The following is a 15,188-nucleotide window of genomic DNA, read 5'->3' as shown; positions in this document are numbered from 1 at the left end:
TAGGAAACCTTAAAGTGATTAAGTTCCTATGGGGTCTACATGTCTACCTCTGGGTGACTCTGAGGACATCCCTTCTTAGGGGCTGAAGTGAAGGCCCTTCCCCAGCTTGTGCACAGCCCCTGGGGGCACAGGGCCCTGGAGATGCAGGTGTCCGACACAGCACCTGGGGGCACAGGGCCCTGGAGATGCAGGTGTCCATGTGTGGTTTCACTTGAATGAAGCCAGGCTCTGGATGCTGGGGAAATGGTGGTCCCTGGAACAGTCCTTTAGAATAAATTAAGTCCTCTTAATTTCCTCACACCCTCTGATGTGTAACAGTTTCCTACAAGATTAAACTCTTCCATCTTGTATCAAAATAAGCTCTTTAGTACACAGGAGTTACAGGGAGGTGGAAGAACAGATGTTCTAGGGGAGGTGAAACACTCTATCCTCCAGGGAAGCTCCTTAGGCAGAAGTAAACAACTCAAATTAGCTTCAGGAAGTTCCTGAAACTGACCAGATTACCTATGCCCCTCCTTCTCCAAGAGTAAGCAGTCAAGACCCTAGGAGTCTGAGATAAGCCCAGTTCTGTGAAGAAGCAGAGAGAGCTTCTTGGAAGAGGTTTAGACCAACTGAGCCACTGGGAAAGGACACTCTCCAACCTGCCAGCTGCCTGCAGGCTGCTCTGTGAGCTCCAGGGCCCCAGCTTCTGTGGGCTGTCACCTGTGCTGGGGTGGGATTTGGTGATGCAGCTGTCTGTGAGTCATTCTGCTCTTGTAAGTGACCCCTCACCCACATTCCTAATAAGTTAACCTCAAAAACCTCATGGCTTCACCAAGCCCGACTTTGGTGGTATCTGTACCTGGGTCTTGTCAGTTCTCTATCTGGGGTGAGTGGACATTTGTTCCCCTCTCCCCAAGGATAGTGTCACACAATACTCTCATGTCTCCTGTTGTCAAACACAGCCATTTTAGCCCTTTGGTACCCACCAAGCACAGCCTTGCTCTTCCCCTACCCACAGATTCCTAAGTGCCCCCCCCACAGTCCCTAAATTACCACAGGAAAGGATTCTTTGTCATTTTTAAGGTCATTCTGAGGGCAGTTCACACCCCAGGCAGGCCTGCTGGGCATCCTTAGGGGCAGTTCACACCCCAGGCAGGCCTGCTGGGCATCCTTACAGCAGTTCACACCCCAGGCAGGCCTGCTGGGCATCCTTACAGCAGTTCACACCCCAGGCAGGCCTGCTGGGCATCCTGATGGCAGCATAGCTTTCACTGTGTAGAAGTAGCCCACTTACAGGGCTTTCATTCCTCTTCCCAGAGGGGAAACAGAGAAACTTAAAAGCATTCTTTTCTGTGTTTGGTGTTGATCCTGAGAGCTTTGTGTAGTCCAGAATGGAATCAGAATCACCTTCTATATGTGCTCCTGTTGAACTCAACAGCCCTCATGCTGGGCCTTGCCTCCTGCAAATTAGGTCATGTTTCTCCAGGACCTAAGTAAGAGCTAGCTCCACCACTTCCTTTGCTGTGCAGAAGCCCCGAGGATTTACATGGTCAAAGGCTGCCGTCCAAACATGAGGCAGGTGAGACACTCCTAGTCCCCTCTTATGCCTGGGAAGCAAACCTTGGTTCCCATGATCTTAAAAAAAAATGATTTAATGTGTATGCGCACGTGCCTGAGTGCACATTAAGCACATCGTGTGTATGCAGAAACCCTCAGGGGTCAGAAGAGGGTGCCAGATCCCCTGGAGCTGGAGTCACAGGCAGTTATGAGCCATCCTACATGAGTACTGGGAATCAAACTCAGGTTCTCTAGAAGAGCGGTAAGTGCACTTATGACTATGGACCCATTTCTCTAGTCCCGAGTTCTTTTTTCTTTTATGTTTATTTTATTTTTATTTATACGTATGCCTGTGTATTTGTGTGTGTGTGTGTGTGTGTGTGTGTGTGTGTGTGTGTGTGTGTGTATGCTCCTGTGAGTGCAGTTCCTGCAGAGGCCAGAAGAGGGTGCTGGGAACTGAACTCAGGCCCTCTGTAAGAGTGGTACATGCTCTTAATCACAGAACCATCTCTCTAGTCCCAATGCCCTGTTTTAAATTAAGGTTCTATGAGCCCTTTTGAGAGAAACTTGAATTTTTAGTCTATGTCCTCCTTTTCTCAGCTTTATTGATGTATAAACAGTAAATAAAACTGTATATATTTAAAATGTACAAATATATACATTTTATGACCCTTATATACATTAGAAATCAATACATTTTATATCTTACATAGTTACCTTTCTTTCCTTTTTAAATTTTTTGGAGGTTTTTTTTTTGTGATAATACTTATGATATACCCTCTAAGCAACATCTGAGCACAAAATATCATAGTATTGATAGTCTCACCAAACTGCATTTCAGATTACATAATTTACCTTATAACTGAAAGTTTATACCCTTTGATCAAAATCTCCCCATTGTCGCAGCCCGATAAGCCCATTCTTTCCTCTCCATTCCTATATACTTGTTCTTTTTCTCATAAAGAGTTTGTGTATGTGTGATACGTGTATATGGAGTGTGAGCACATGTATGTGTAGGTGCACCGCGTGCATGCTGGGACGGCGGAGAAGACCCGTGAGTGTCCTGCTGTAACTCTGCCTCATTCCCTGGAGACAGGTTCTCTCCCCGAACCTGGAGCGAGGCCAGCAGGTCCAACAGCTCCCATGTCTGCAGCACATTGGACCTGGGGTTACAGGCAGGCACGGCCCACCCAGCTTTTACATGGGCGCTGCGGATTTAAACTCAAACCCTCACACGTGGGCAGCAAGTGCTCTGAGCCACGGAGCCATTCTCCACCCCACAGCCTTTTTCTCACTTAAAAAAAGTATCTGCGTGTCCATGATACCTACACCAAACAGCTCATCTCTGGGTGCTCCGTTCTTCCCTGCATACCCTCTGTGCACCCAGGAGCCTTGAGTTCAGGGTTCCGGTCAGTTCCTCATCTGATGTTATTGAGATGTATGCCCTCCCCACATTGATCTGCAGATTCATCTCCCAACTGGCTGCTTTTGTAGAAAGTGATAAGCTAAAATTTGCCTGGAAATTGGAAATGCCTCGGAACTGGTCAAGGCAGTTTTGAAGGAGATGAGCAGAGGCAGAGAACACAGGTTGCTCCCTTGACACCTGACTGTGCCTCATCTAGATGTGACGCTGTCACAAAGCTCAACAAACAGATCTGGGAGAGAACAGGGGACACAGAAGAGACCCACACTTCCATGCCACTCAAACAGGAAATGAATGTTCGTGACACAAAGGAGTTGGAACAACCTGTTCTCCACACTGAATACAGCTGATGTTCTAGGAAGGGAACTTCCAGGCCAGGGGCAGTGCAGCTCCTGGGGAAGCCTTAACATTCTGTGGCCCAGAGTCCTGCCTCATGTGTTGGTGCCAACGTAATTAAAGGAATTGTTTTTACAGTCAAAAGTGTCCTAGAAGGCTTGAGTGAGAGCAGTGTGATCTCTATGCAGCCAAATGCCTCACAGAACATTTCAAATCCACTCGTCTCTCTGGATGAACACCAACTGAAAGAGTTCAGGCGGTTGGTTCTGCTCTTCCTGGGTTAAAGACTCACTCACTGTTAGACTGAGAGGTCTTGCCCCCTCCCCTCCTAAAAGTGGCTTACATTGCTTGACTTCCACTCCAGGCTTGGAGATCCATGCGACATAAAAATGACACAGAGCATGGAGAACTGAGCCAAGGTCCAGAGGGGATGTTTTGAGGGCTCTGAGTATGTTTCACCTTCCGGGGGGAATACCGGATCACAGCATGATGGGTGGAAGTCTCAACCCTGGCATGTCTCCCTCAGAACAGCCTGGGTATCTTAGAGCCAGGCTCTGCTCTCCAGGGCACAAGGCAGTCCTGGGCAGGATGACCTGCCTGCTGCAGTGTGGGCAGCTGCTTCACAAGCACTAACGTGGGAGTTGTGGGGTCCACAGCAGCTGAGGGCTGAGGGAGGCCTGTCCGTCTGAGACAGGGTCTAAAATCCTGCTGTGTTTTGAATGTCATGTCCAATCAGCACATGGGTTCGTTTCACCCTCTACTAGAGAAAGCTTGCAACCAGGACAGGGAATAGAAGGAGGCAGACAGAAATAGCACAATCACCTGGTACCCGCTGTGCTGGGGCCCTGGTTAGCCGACGAGCTACCATCTCCATGTATGATGGCCCATGCTGTGATGGCTGCCATCACCTTCAGGTTTACTAGAATCACCCTGGAAACCACCTCTGGGGGTGTGTGAGTGAGAGTTACAGGCTGCGCCAACTGAAGTGGAAAGACTGGCCCTGCATGTGCCTGGCACAGTCCCCTGGCTGGGATGTTGCACTGAGTAGAAGGAGAAGGCAAGCTGGGTGCCAGCCTTCCTCTCTCTGCACCCCGACTCCGGATGCCTGTGACCAGCTGTCTCGTGGCTCCTGTCGCTGAGCTCTCCCTGACATTATGGACTGTCCTCCCTCACTGGGAACCGAAGAGAAGCCTGTCTCCTTTCAGTGGCCTTCGTCAGTCAGCAACAGAAAAGTAAGATGCCTGCCTCAGGTGAGTGTCACCGTCCACCGCCGCCTTGAAGCGAATACTTCCTGCTAATGCAGCTTCATTCCTATAAACTGAGCACTGCTCTATAATAAAGATAAGCATTTTTTAATTTTATTTTATGGATTAGATTCAGGATGGCGGAACCAAGGGCACAGCGGTACAGGAGTCTGCAGAGCTCACAGTATCTCTGGAACAACTGAGAAAGAGTCAGGTCTTACGGGAAGAAGTTTTTTAAAAAGTGATCTCATAAAACTGGAAGGGAAGATGGAGGAACAGAGCTGTGCGGCGGAGAGTGGACAGCTTGGGAGTGTGGATGTGGTGGATTGCATGCATGTCTGTGCACCATGTGCATGCAGTACCTACAGAGGCCAGAAGAGAGTGACATATTCCCTGGAACTGGGGTTACAGGTGGTTGTGAGCCACCGTGTGGGTGCTGGGAACCAGACCCAGGTCCTTTGCAAGAACAGCCAGGGCTTTTAACCTCTGAGCAGTCTCTCCAGCGCCTTATAAGGCAAAACTAAACACACACAAACACACACACACACACACACACACACACACACACACACACACACACACAACTATATATTTCCTCATTTATAGTTTTAAAATAACATTAGGATTTCTGAACAGCACAGAGGAAATTAGCATAATTCTACCAGGTAGGTAATCCTTGTTACTGTAATTATTTTTGGAGGGAGGGAGGCTGCTTTCACATGGCTTGTCATGGAACCAGCTTGCTCACCTCCCAAACTCCCCTCCTTAGCTGAAGAGTTCAGCCCTGTGGCCGCTGTCCCCGTCTTAAGCAGAGTGTGGGTGTGTGCTCATGACCTTGACTAGGAACTAAGAACACAAGTGTGTATGTCTGTGGGCTTCCTCCCCAGCTCCTCTTCTGGAGTCTGAGGATACACACAGCCATCAGTCATGAGGTGACAAGGTCCAGGACCCCTGGCTGTACGGTCATCTCCTGGAGCAATTTCTGATACCTTGACCCACCTCAGTGGTTCCCTACCTGGTGTGCAGTTGGGCTGGGCAATGTGATGTTTTTAGAGCCCATGACAGGATTCTTACATGCAGCCATTTTTCGAGCCAGTGACCCTAGGGAAGGGCAAGGAGTCCTGCATGGAGCTGAACTGCTGGCCAACTGGGACACTTGCAGCTGGTGGCTCCTGGGAGAGAGGAATACTGGCTGTCTTTTAGCCAGTCCACTCTGGAGAATTCTTTGCTATCTCAGGTTAGCCAGCATTCCCAATGACACAGCAATTTGAGGTGTATATGGAAGCTCTTCTCTGTACTCTTTCGGTAGTGGACACGCTCGTATCTCTAAGGTCTTATTTGTCAGCCTGTCTGTCTGTGTCCCTCCTTCTCCCCTTCCACACAAGGCTGTGCTCATTTATGCTCTCACCTAAGCACTCAAGGGTTCCCTTTTATATAACCATACTGTTCATATTGGAGTGAGTTGGTATGTTTTTCTGTATCTATCTTAGTGATGGGCTTCTTATAAAACTGTAAATTACTTTAAACATAAATGGGCTTTAAAAAAAGCATGATTCCATGTCTGTAAGGTACTTAAAGTCGTCAGAATTCACACAGAGAGAGAGCAGAATGGTGGCTGCCAGTGGCTGGGGAGAGAAGGGGACGTGCAGTGACAGTCTGACCTGGGCAGAGTGCAGCCTAGGGTGATGGCATACTTCTGCAGATGGAGGGTGACACCGATCTGTGATGTGAATGCACTTGCCACCACTGAACTGTATGCTTAATAAAGGCTAAAAAGGTAAGTTCTGCTTTATGCACATGCACCACTGTTTTATGGAGTATATAAAAATGTATTTAGCATGTTTGGCTGAGAAGAGACACACCATGTACATCCCTAAAACATGCAATGGCTTTTGCTTCCTCCCACCTACTTCTCAGACTACAATTGTCGGCTCTCATGGGTACTGGCTACAAGTATATTCGTTGTTTTAGAAAGAGAAGACTATACTGTGACGTATTCAGACAGACGGGACGAGGCTGCTATGGAGGAGCATTGAGTTGTGATTTGTGTTTTAAAATAGTCGGTGGGTGAAGACAGGGCTCTACATGGGTTTGGCAGACAATGATAGCAGTGTTTTTAACATCAGCAGCCACAAGGCACAGTGCATATGCAGCCTTCCAGACGGCACAGAGTAGACACAAACACCCTGTCCTGCTATTGTTAATACAAGCTTAGCAGTGCCCTCCATGGGGTCCTTTACACACCACAGGCTAAAGCATTAATGAAGAACCAGCAGTGGTTTAGAATAACAACCAGTGTGTAGGCTTCTCAGTGAATCATCACCCGAGGGGGTCAAGAAGGGGAGAGCTTTCTTCTCCTGCTTACCAGTGAGTGTTTGATTCCATCGTATGTCCCCCTAAGGTGGTGGGTGGATGAAGGATAGGAACACAGTATTTCGCACAGAGTTTCTATCTGGCTTTCAAGGCTAAACAATCTTCACTGGGAGAACACTGTATACAATGTGTCCTCAACAATAATTCTAGTCTCGCTTTCACAAACCATATGTCCAGTGATTTCAAAAGGCTTATAAGAACTTTTAAGGCAACCAGAGGAAGACATCTAAAACTTTCAAAATATTTAACTATCCTAAAACAAAATACTCCTTTCCTGTGTGTGCGTTGGGGGTGGAGGGCAGAGGCTGACATGGCTGACTTCCTCAATTGCTGTCCATTTTGTATTTTGTGACAGAGTTTCTCGGACCTAATGTTTGCACAGTAGGCCCGGTTGACTGGTCAGTGAGTCCCAGGTGTCCTCTGTCTCTGTCGCTCTGGGGCTGGAATTATGAGTGTGTGCCACAATGCTGGCTTCTTGCTTTTAACATAGGCTCTAGCAATCTAGACTAAGTAGAGACTGAGCCATCTTCAGGCTCCACAACACTTCCTTCTGTGCCTTAAAAACCATGTAAGAAGGTTTCAAACAAGAGGACTGGACACTGGTCAGCGGGTGTAGAAGATGCTGTTCATAACTGGGGCAGAATAAGTACATGTGGTTCTGTAAGAAAATGTAATTTTACCTAAAAGACAAAAATATGGAGAGGCTCAAGTTGAAGTTTTAATCCTAGAGTCCTTCAGAGAATAGTCAGAGACCAAAGGGCACCTGCATGAGATGATGCATGGAGCAGTGTCTGCAGGTGCATGGAGCAGTGTCTGCAGGTGCATGGAGCAGTATCTGCAGGTGCATGGAGCACTGTCTGCAGGTGCATGGAGCTGTGTCTGCAGGTTCATGGAGCACTGTCTGCAAGTGCATGGAACATTGTCTGCAGGTGCATGGAGCAGTGTCTGCAGGTGCATGGAGCACTGTCTGCAGGTGCATGGAGCAGTGTCTGCAGGTGCATGGAGCAATGTCTGCAGGTGCATGGAGCACTGTCTGCAGGTATATGGAGCACTGTCTGCAAGTGCATGGAACATTGTCTGCAGGTGCATGAAGCAGCATCTGCAGATGCATGGAGCAGTGTCTGCAGGTGCATGGAGCACTATCTGCAGGTGCATGGAGCAATGTCTGTAAGTGCATGGAACATTGTCTGCAGGTGCATGGAGCACTGTCTGCAAGTGCATGGAACATTGTCTGCAGGTGCATGGAGCAGTGTCTGCAGGTGCATGGAGCACTGTCTGCAGGTGCATGGAGCAGTGTCTGCAGGTGCATGGAGCAATGTCTGCAGGTGCATGGAGCACTGTCTGCAGGTATATGGAGCACTGTCTGCAAGTGCATGGAACATTGTCTGCAGGTGCATGAAGCAGCATCTGCAGATGCATGGAGCAGTGTCTGCAGGTGCATGGAGCACTATCTGCAGGTACATGGAGCAATGTCTGCAGGTGTATGGAGCTGTGTCTGCAGGTGCATGGAGCACTGTCTGTAAGTGCATGGAACATTGTCTGCAGGTGCATGGAGCACTGTCTGCAGGTGTATGGAGCAGTGTCTGCAGGTGCATGGAGCACTGTCTGCATGTTCATGGAGCAGCATCTGCAGATGCAGACAAAATGAGGACTCTGACCTGCTGAACCTGGAGTTCACCTGCAGGACTAGCTGCCCAGCAAGCCCCAGGGGTCCATTTGTTTCTGCTCCTGAACCCCTTCACCCCAAGCCCTAGGGTTACTGACCCACACCATTATGCCGGATTTTTTGTTTTGTTTTTTAATATGGATGCTGGGGATCTGAGCTCAGACCTGCAGGCTTGTACAGCAAGCATTTACCTGCTGAGTCAGCTCTTAGCCCCGCCCCCCTCTCTTTTTCGACACCAGCATTTTGAGGAGTTAAAGCAATTTACTCCACAGTGTGCCTCAGCATGTTTGACATTTCCTCAAGATTACACTTCCTGTGAAATTTGGGTAGGGAGACTGTCCACATGGTGCATGGCCATCACGTCAATTCCCCTAAGACTGTTTCACCTCCAATACTTCAGTCTACCTGGAGCTCCAGTACTCGGAAGCTTTTCTGTCTTACCCACAATCCTGTGCAAGGAGACTGTTGAGCACAGGAACCTTTTTCCACTTGCTGTATCATGATGGATAAAGATATCACAAGAGCTAATTAGCCAAGGAGAGTTAAATGAGAAGGACACACAGCCCTACGCAGAACTCAACAGACAGTCAGCCCCTTTCACACAAAGCCGTGCCTATAAGGGAACAGGCAACTATAATGACAGCTTATTTTCCTCTGGTGTCTGGCAAGCATGCTATACATTGTTCTTACGATACATCTCAATGACAGGACTTTACAATGTAAAACACATGGGAATTTTATTAAAATCACGTTGATATGATTTGATAGTCAAGATTCTGATGCCCAAGGTATTCTGTATTTGGTCTCCTAAACATCACACATTCTCTAGACTTTATATTTGTTTTAAAATAAAATGTAGCTGATATTTTAATATTGTTCTCATTATTTCAGTAAAAAGAGTTTTTAGAAATGTATGCTATAGGGGCTGTGGATCTGGCTCAGCCAGCCAAGTGCCTGGTGTGCAAGCACGAGGCTCTGCACACCGTGAAAAGCCACACGATGAGTGACATCTGCAGTCCCTGAAGCTTGCTGGCCAGCCCCATACATGTGTGCCCCACGTGCATATGAATACACGCACACACAGCACACACATCCACCAGCCAAAATACACTTTAAACCAATTATTAGCAAGAATGTGGCACAGTGACTCTTGTACAGAGTGTGAGGACTGGACCAGTCTCCTGTTGGAGAACACTTGGTCCATGTTCAGCAGGATAGGGTGTGTGTATACTCCAAGGGGAAAGCCAAGCTTGGCTGTGTGTCCTGGAAAGGACAGGCCATGGAAGTGTACAAGAGAAAAGGGCAAGATTCCATCCGTGCTGTTCTGTAGCACCAAAGCCAAGAAACACAAACACGCCAACGATAAAGTGATGCAAGTGTCCCTCTCAGTCAGGGTACATACGCCTTCCTCTTTTAACTTCCAACACCCATTTGCCTAAAAACCACAAGGGATATTTTTCTCATCTTACATATTTAATGTCAGCTGCCAGAAGGCTCCTCTCCACAAAAATCACTTTGAAATTCCAGCTAATGCTGACTTCACCGTCTTCCAGATGCACAGTCTAAACAAAAGACTCCTCACATCCCCTTAAGAAAGCCAAGTCATCTTGGCTAACTGCCTCAGCTTTAGCACACATGGCCTGTGTGATCAGAATCCGCTGCCCCAAACTGATCATATGATGCCAATCTGCCTGCAAAGGAGGATGAGCACGCAGTGAGCATGGGGAACATGGGCAAGCACTGTGCACAGCATAAAGGAACTGCCAGCGTCGACACAGATTAAACATGGCAAACTGGAACAGATTCACATGGGAAAATGACAGTGGTGTGTGTGTGTGTGTGTGTGTGTGTGTGTGTGTGTGTGTGTGTGTGTGTGTGTGTGTGTGTGAAGATAGATAGATAGATAGATAGATAGATAGATAGATAGATAGATAGATAGATACAGACAGAGCATGATGCAAGTTTTACAAAGAGGTTACGTTGGGTGTATTGCTTAAGGATTTTGTAAATCAAAACATGATTTTAGTTACACTAACAGCATGAAGGAATAAATTAATACAAGTACCATTTCAAAATGGTGGATCCTTGGGGAAAGGGGAGCACTCAGGGGCTTCCACAGGATTGTGACAGTTTAGTTTATCATTTGGGTAAGAGGTCACAAACTCTTACCGTGTTGTTTTGTTTTGTTTTGCTTTGTTTTGTTTTTAAAGAGACAGGGTCTAATAGAGTCCAGGCCAGCCTGGTCTAGACGTCACTGTGTAGCCAAGGATGGCCTTCTGTGTGCATGTGTGTTTAAGTGTTTATATGTATATGTGTAGGTGCATCTGTGCACACATGTGTGCCTTCATGTGGAGGATAGAAGCTGACAATGAGTGTCTTCCTCTAGCTTTCTTTACTTCATTCATTCATTCATTCATTCATTCACTTACTTACTGAGACAGGGTCTCTTAACAAACCTGAAGCTCACCAACTTGGCCATATTGGTTACCCAGAACCCCCTGTGGTCAAGTATAAGATATTAGCCACATGGCACTAACAGCTGGATGATTCTGCTATATTATGGGAGCAGGAAGATGCAATGTGCAATGTGCTATAGTACAAATAATTCCACCAGCTCTTTGCTGGGAGGCTGTTGTCTCCTGCACACATTGCTCAGCCCCCTGGGGATGCTGAAATGTAAAGCAAGGCACTTTTAAAGTTATTCAATGATGATTTGGGTCTTAATACCCTAATCCCTGGAGACCAAGTCTCCATCCATGACCCTGACTTTGTGGTATCTTAACTGCCCCAGGTCAGTGCTGGGAAATGAACTGATTTTATAAAAACAAAACTATGTTTATAGTGCTAAATAAAGAAATACCACAAATGGAGGAAATGACTTCTGCGCAGAGGCGATCACACTAACTTAATATTTTATTAGGAAAATACCTACTTGAGGACCTTAGAAAGACAGCAACAGAGGAACAGTGGTAAGTAATCACAGCCAAGACAGAGCTAAGTGGTTTAACATCCTCCCTTTTCTGTTATAGCTTCTGAGTGGGTATTGTTTTCTCCAAATTCTAACATGGAATAACTTGCCAAGAATCACATAATACATGAGTAGTTACTCAGGGCTCAACTGCAGATCTGTCTCACGCAAAGCAAGTAGACTTACCTTATAGAAAAGAACCTCAAGGGTCTACCAAACCTGTCCTTTCCTCCTGGAGCTGCTTTCAACAGAGGACAACACTGGGTTTCTCATTAGAATGAGTCTCCAGAGCAGAGTGTCACATGGATCACCACCCTCAGTGCAGGGATGGAGGGCCATCCCCAGTGTAGGGCACCAACCTCAGGGTGATGGAGGGCCATCCCCAGTGTAGGGCACCACCCTCAGGGTGATGGAGGACCATCACTGGTGTAGGGCACCAACCTGCTGTGGGATGCCTTTCTGTATGCTTGAATATGTGTTGTTCCCATTGGCTAATATATAAATCAGCTTTGGCCTATGGCAAGGCAGCTTAGAGGCAGGTGGGAAATCCAAGGAGAGAGACAGGGAGAAGGGCAGAGTTGAGGAGACACCAGCCTGCCGTCCAAGAAGCAACATGTAATGGGACAGGTAAAGCCACAGAACACGTGGCGATACATAGATGAATAGAAATGGGTTGAGTTAAGTTATAAGAGCTAGTTAGCAAGAAGCTTGAGCCGTAGGCCACACATTTTGCAATTAATATAAGTCTCTGAGTGATTATTTTATAAGCAGCTGTGGGACCATGGGTGGGAGAGATTCATCCGGACTGTGGGGCCAGGTGGGACTGGAGAAACTTCCGGCTACACCAACCTCAGAGTGGAGGGGCATTCCAGTGCACAGCACCGACCTCAGGGTGGAAGACCATTCCCAGTGTGTGCTGAGCACCACCCACTGGGAACTAAAGCTGGGTCCTTTGGGTCCAGTTAGCCAGTGCTCTAACTGCTGAGCCATCCTCCACCCCAGTATGCACCTTCCTTATCTCAGTGCCTGGCCTTGTGCTCACTAAGAATCGTAAGACTGGGCCAGTCCCACCATCCTTCCCAAGCACAGCTGTTGAGACCAGGCTGTTCCTGCTCTAAGATACTCTGTGTTGTGTTGGGTGTTTCAGCCTGTGCCTTTCTCTGGGAGACTCCTGTTGTGGAATATTATTTTAAGATGTGTTACAGTTGTTTATGCTGTGGAACATTTTGCTTTAATGATGCAAAGATATGTTGCATTTGTTTAATAACTCAGTGAAGCTGTGTTACTTTGCCTGCCTAAACCACATGGTCTGTCTAATACAGAGGTGGGGCTGGCAGGCAGAGAGGATAAATAGAAGGAGGAAAAGGGAGCAAGAGGAAGCAAGAGAGATCAAGAAGCAAGAAAAGAAGGGGCCAGGCACCCAGCCACACAGCCAGTCATGGAGTAAGAGTAAAAGTAAGATTACAGAAGGCAGAAAAGGGAAAAGCCCAGAGGCAAAAGGTAGATGGGGTAATTTAAGGTAAGGAAAGCTGGCTAGAAACAAGCCAAGCTAAGGCCAAGCATTTAAAAATAATAATAAGCCTCTGTGTGTGATTTATTTGGGAGCTGAGTGGCATGCCCCCAAAGAGCCAAAAGAGTAATAGAAACAACCAACTACAGACTCCATTTTACAAGCAGCATCGATGCTATTTAAGGATGGAGGATGGTCTCACTCCTGGGTGACAGGGTCACCCATCCAGCACCGACTGGTAAGTCATTGCCTTGGAACAGGAAGTGGGCCACAGGAGCACATGGGTGTATTACAGCCATATCCAGAAAGCCAGGTCCAAGAACAATGGACTCATTTAAAGAAAGGGTCTCGGGTGGGGTAAAAAAAAAAAAAGAAAGGGTCTCACCCCTCACCTGGACCTGCAAGGCAGTGGAACCCAACAGTGAGATGGAGACAGCCCTGCTGCCCGTCACCTGACCACTTAGTGTGTGCATAAGGACGACAGGCAGAGAACTCGCTGCTGTTCTGGGCTTGGGCTCAGCTCTGCCCCTTTTGTTGTGGCAGCATACTCCAGCTGCCGTCTGCCTGTCCTCTTGCTCACCTGTCTGGACCTGTCGTCCATCTGTCCGTCTGTTCATTCATTAGGCCCTGATCCTGTCTTTTGCTTCACCTCAAGCCTCCAGCTGAGCTATGAACCTTGAGCCTATAGCAGCAGCCAAAACATCTCCAGAGACCTCCATACGCTTGGTCCCCTCACCTCCCTCCAGGGACCTCTGGATGCTTGGTCCCCTCGCCTCCCTCCAGGGACCTCCATATGCTTGGTCCTCTCGCCTCCCTGAGACTCTCTTGGACTCCTAATAGTTTCCCAGATCTCTTTGATACTTCTTGCCTCTTTAACACTTTGAGGCATCTGTAAGCTACACACACACACACACACACACACACACACACACACACACACACATATGGTAGGTAGGTAGGTAGCTAGCTAGCTAGCTAGCTAGATAGGTAGATACATACATACATACATACATACATACATACATACATACATACATAGACAGACAGTGTGGTGTGTGATCTGAGAGTTAATATGAGTAATTAAGACTGGAATAAAAAAAACCATTTTCCCCTCAGCTGAGGTCATCAAGCAAAAGACAGTTATTTGATAAATCGTTGTTTCTGAACCTGCCACACCCTCTGAATTTGTTAACCCATCCTGACATTGTGGAAAGACGCAAACATGTTTGTCTATGACACAGCTCGTCATGCTCACAACAGTCAGCTACCATGGGTCTTTCTTTTGTCCTAGACCTCTCCGGGTCTACTGAGCCTCCATGTAGAAATGAGACAGGGTCAAGCTATTCAAAGCACAGGGCCGGGGGCACCCAAGCGTGGACATGGGCTAATGAACAAACCACCTTTCCACTGTGGCTGGCATCTCTGAGCTGCTTGGTTCTTTTCAGTGCAGCGGAGCCTGCTTCCTTGGGGAGGCCACTCACCCACTCAGCTGCTGTCCCCATGAACTAGCTCTCTAGGAAAATGCTAGGACCATGTGTTCAAGAATCTAAGCAAGACAGCGGGGAGAGGAGACGGGGACGAGGAAAGGCAAGACAGCAAGGCCGGCTCTCTGTGTGCTCAGGCACAGGTAGCCTGTTTTGGTCATGCGCACAGAGCTATGGAGCAGCCAGGAATGACAGTGAACTGCACAGACACGAGAACCCGCAGATCTAGAAAGCAGCTAACAAGCCCATCAGATGCGGGTACTCGCGCATCACAGGGAGACTGTGAATCACAGCCTTGTCATTCCACTCATGCAGTGGCAGCATCCCATCCAGCCTTGCGCATATCGGCTGTGTTTTACCCTTGACAATCCTGCTTTTATTTCTTGGCCTCTGTGAGGCTTTCTCCAAACCCTACTGCTAGCTAGCCCACGCTCAGTGTTCCCACAGTCAATGGAAAAGTTGACCAGGACCTGCCTGTGGTAACATATGTGGAGGCTGATACTTGTGTGTCCCTTCATGGCATGCATCTGAGTTATTAGGAACCCACCCAGTTCACTCATGTGTCCAGCATACAGTGCAATTTCATTGAACCCAGGACACTTAGGAAAGAATGAAAGGAGGACTTGGGGAGGAACTTTAAAAGGG

General features: G+C 47.7%; 1 protein-coding gene across 3 annotated transcripts in view; it reads right to left on the bottom strand.

Moving 5' to 3' along the window:
- The window catches only part of Myrip (myosin VIIA and Rab interacting protein), a 192,828-nt gene that overhangs the window by 78,147 nt on the left and 99,493 nt on the right, over nucleotides 1-15,188 (bottom strand). The gene's annotated exons all lie outside the window — the stretch shown is intronic.

This window comes from Peromyscus maniculatus, chromosome 7 (genome assembly GCF_049852395.1).
Source record: "Peromyscus maniculatus bairdii isolate BWxNUB_F1_BW_parent chromosome 7, HU_Pman_BW_mat_3.1, whole genome shotgun sequence".
NCBI classification, from domain to species: Eukaryota; Metazoa; Chordata; class Mammalia; order Rodentia; family Cricetidae; genus Peromyscus; species Peromyscus maniculatus.
This window is presented reverse-complemented; position numbering and strand designations above follow the sequence as displayed.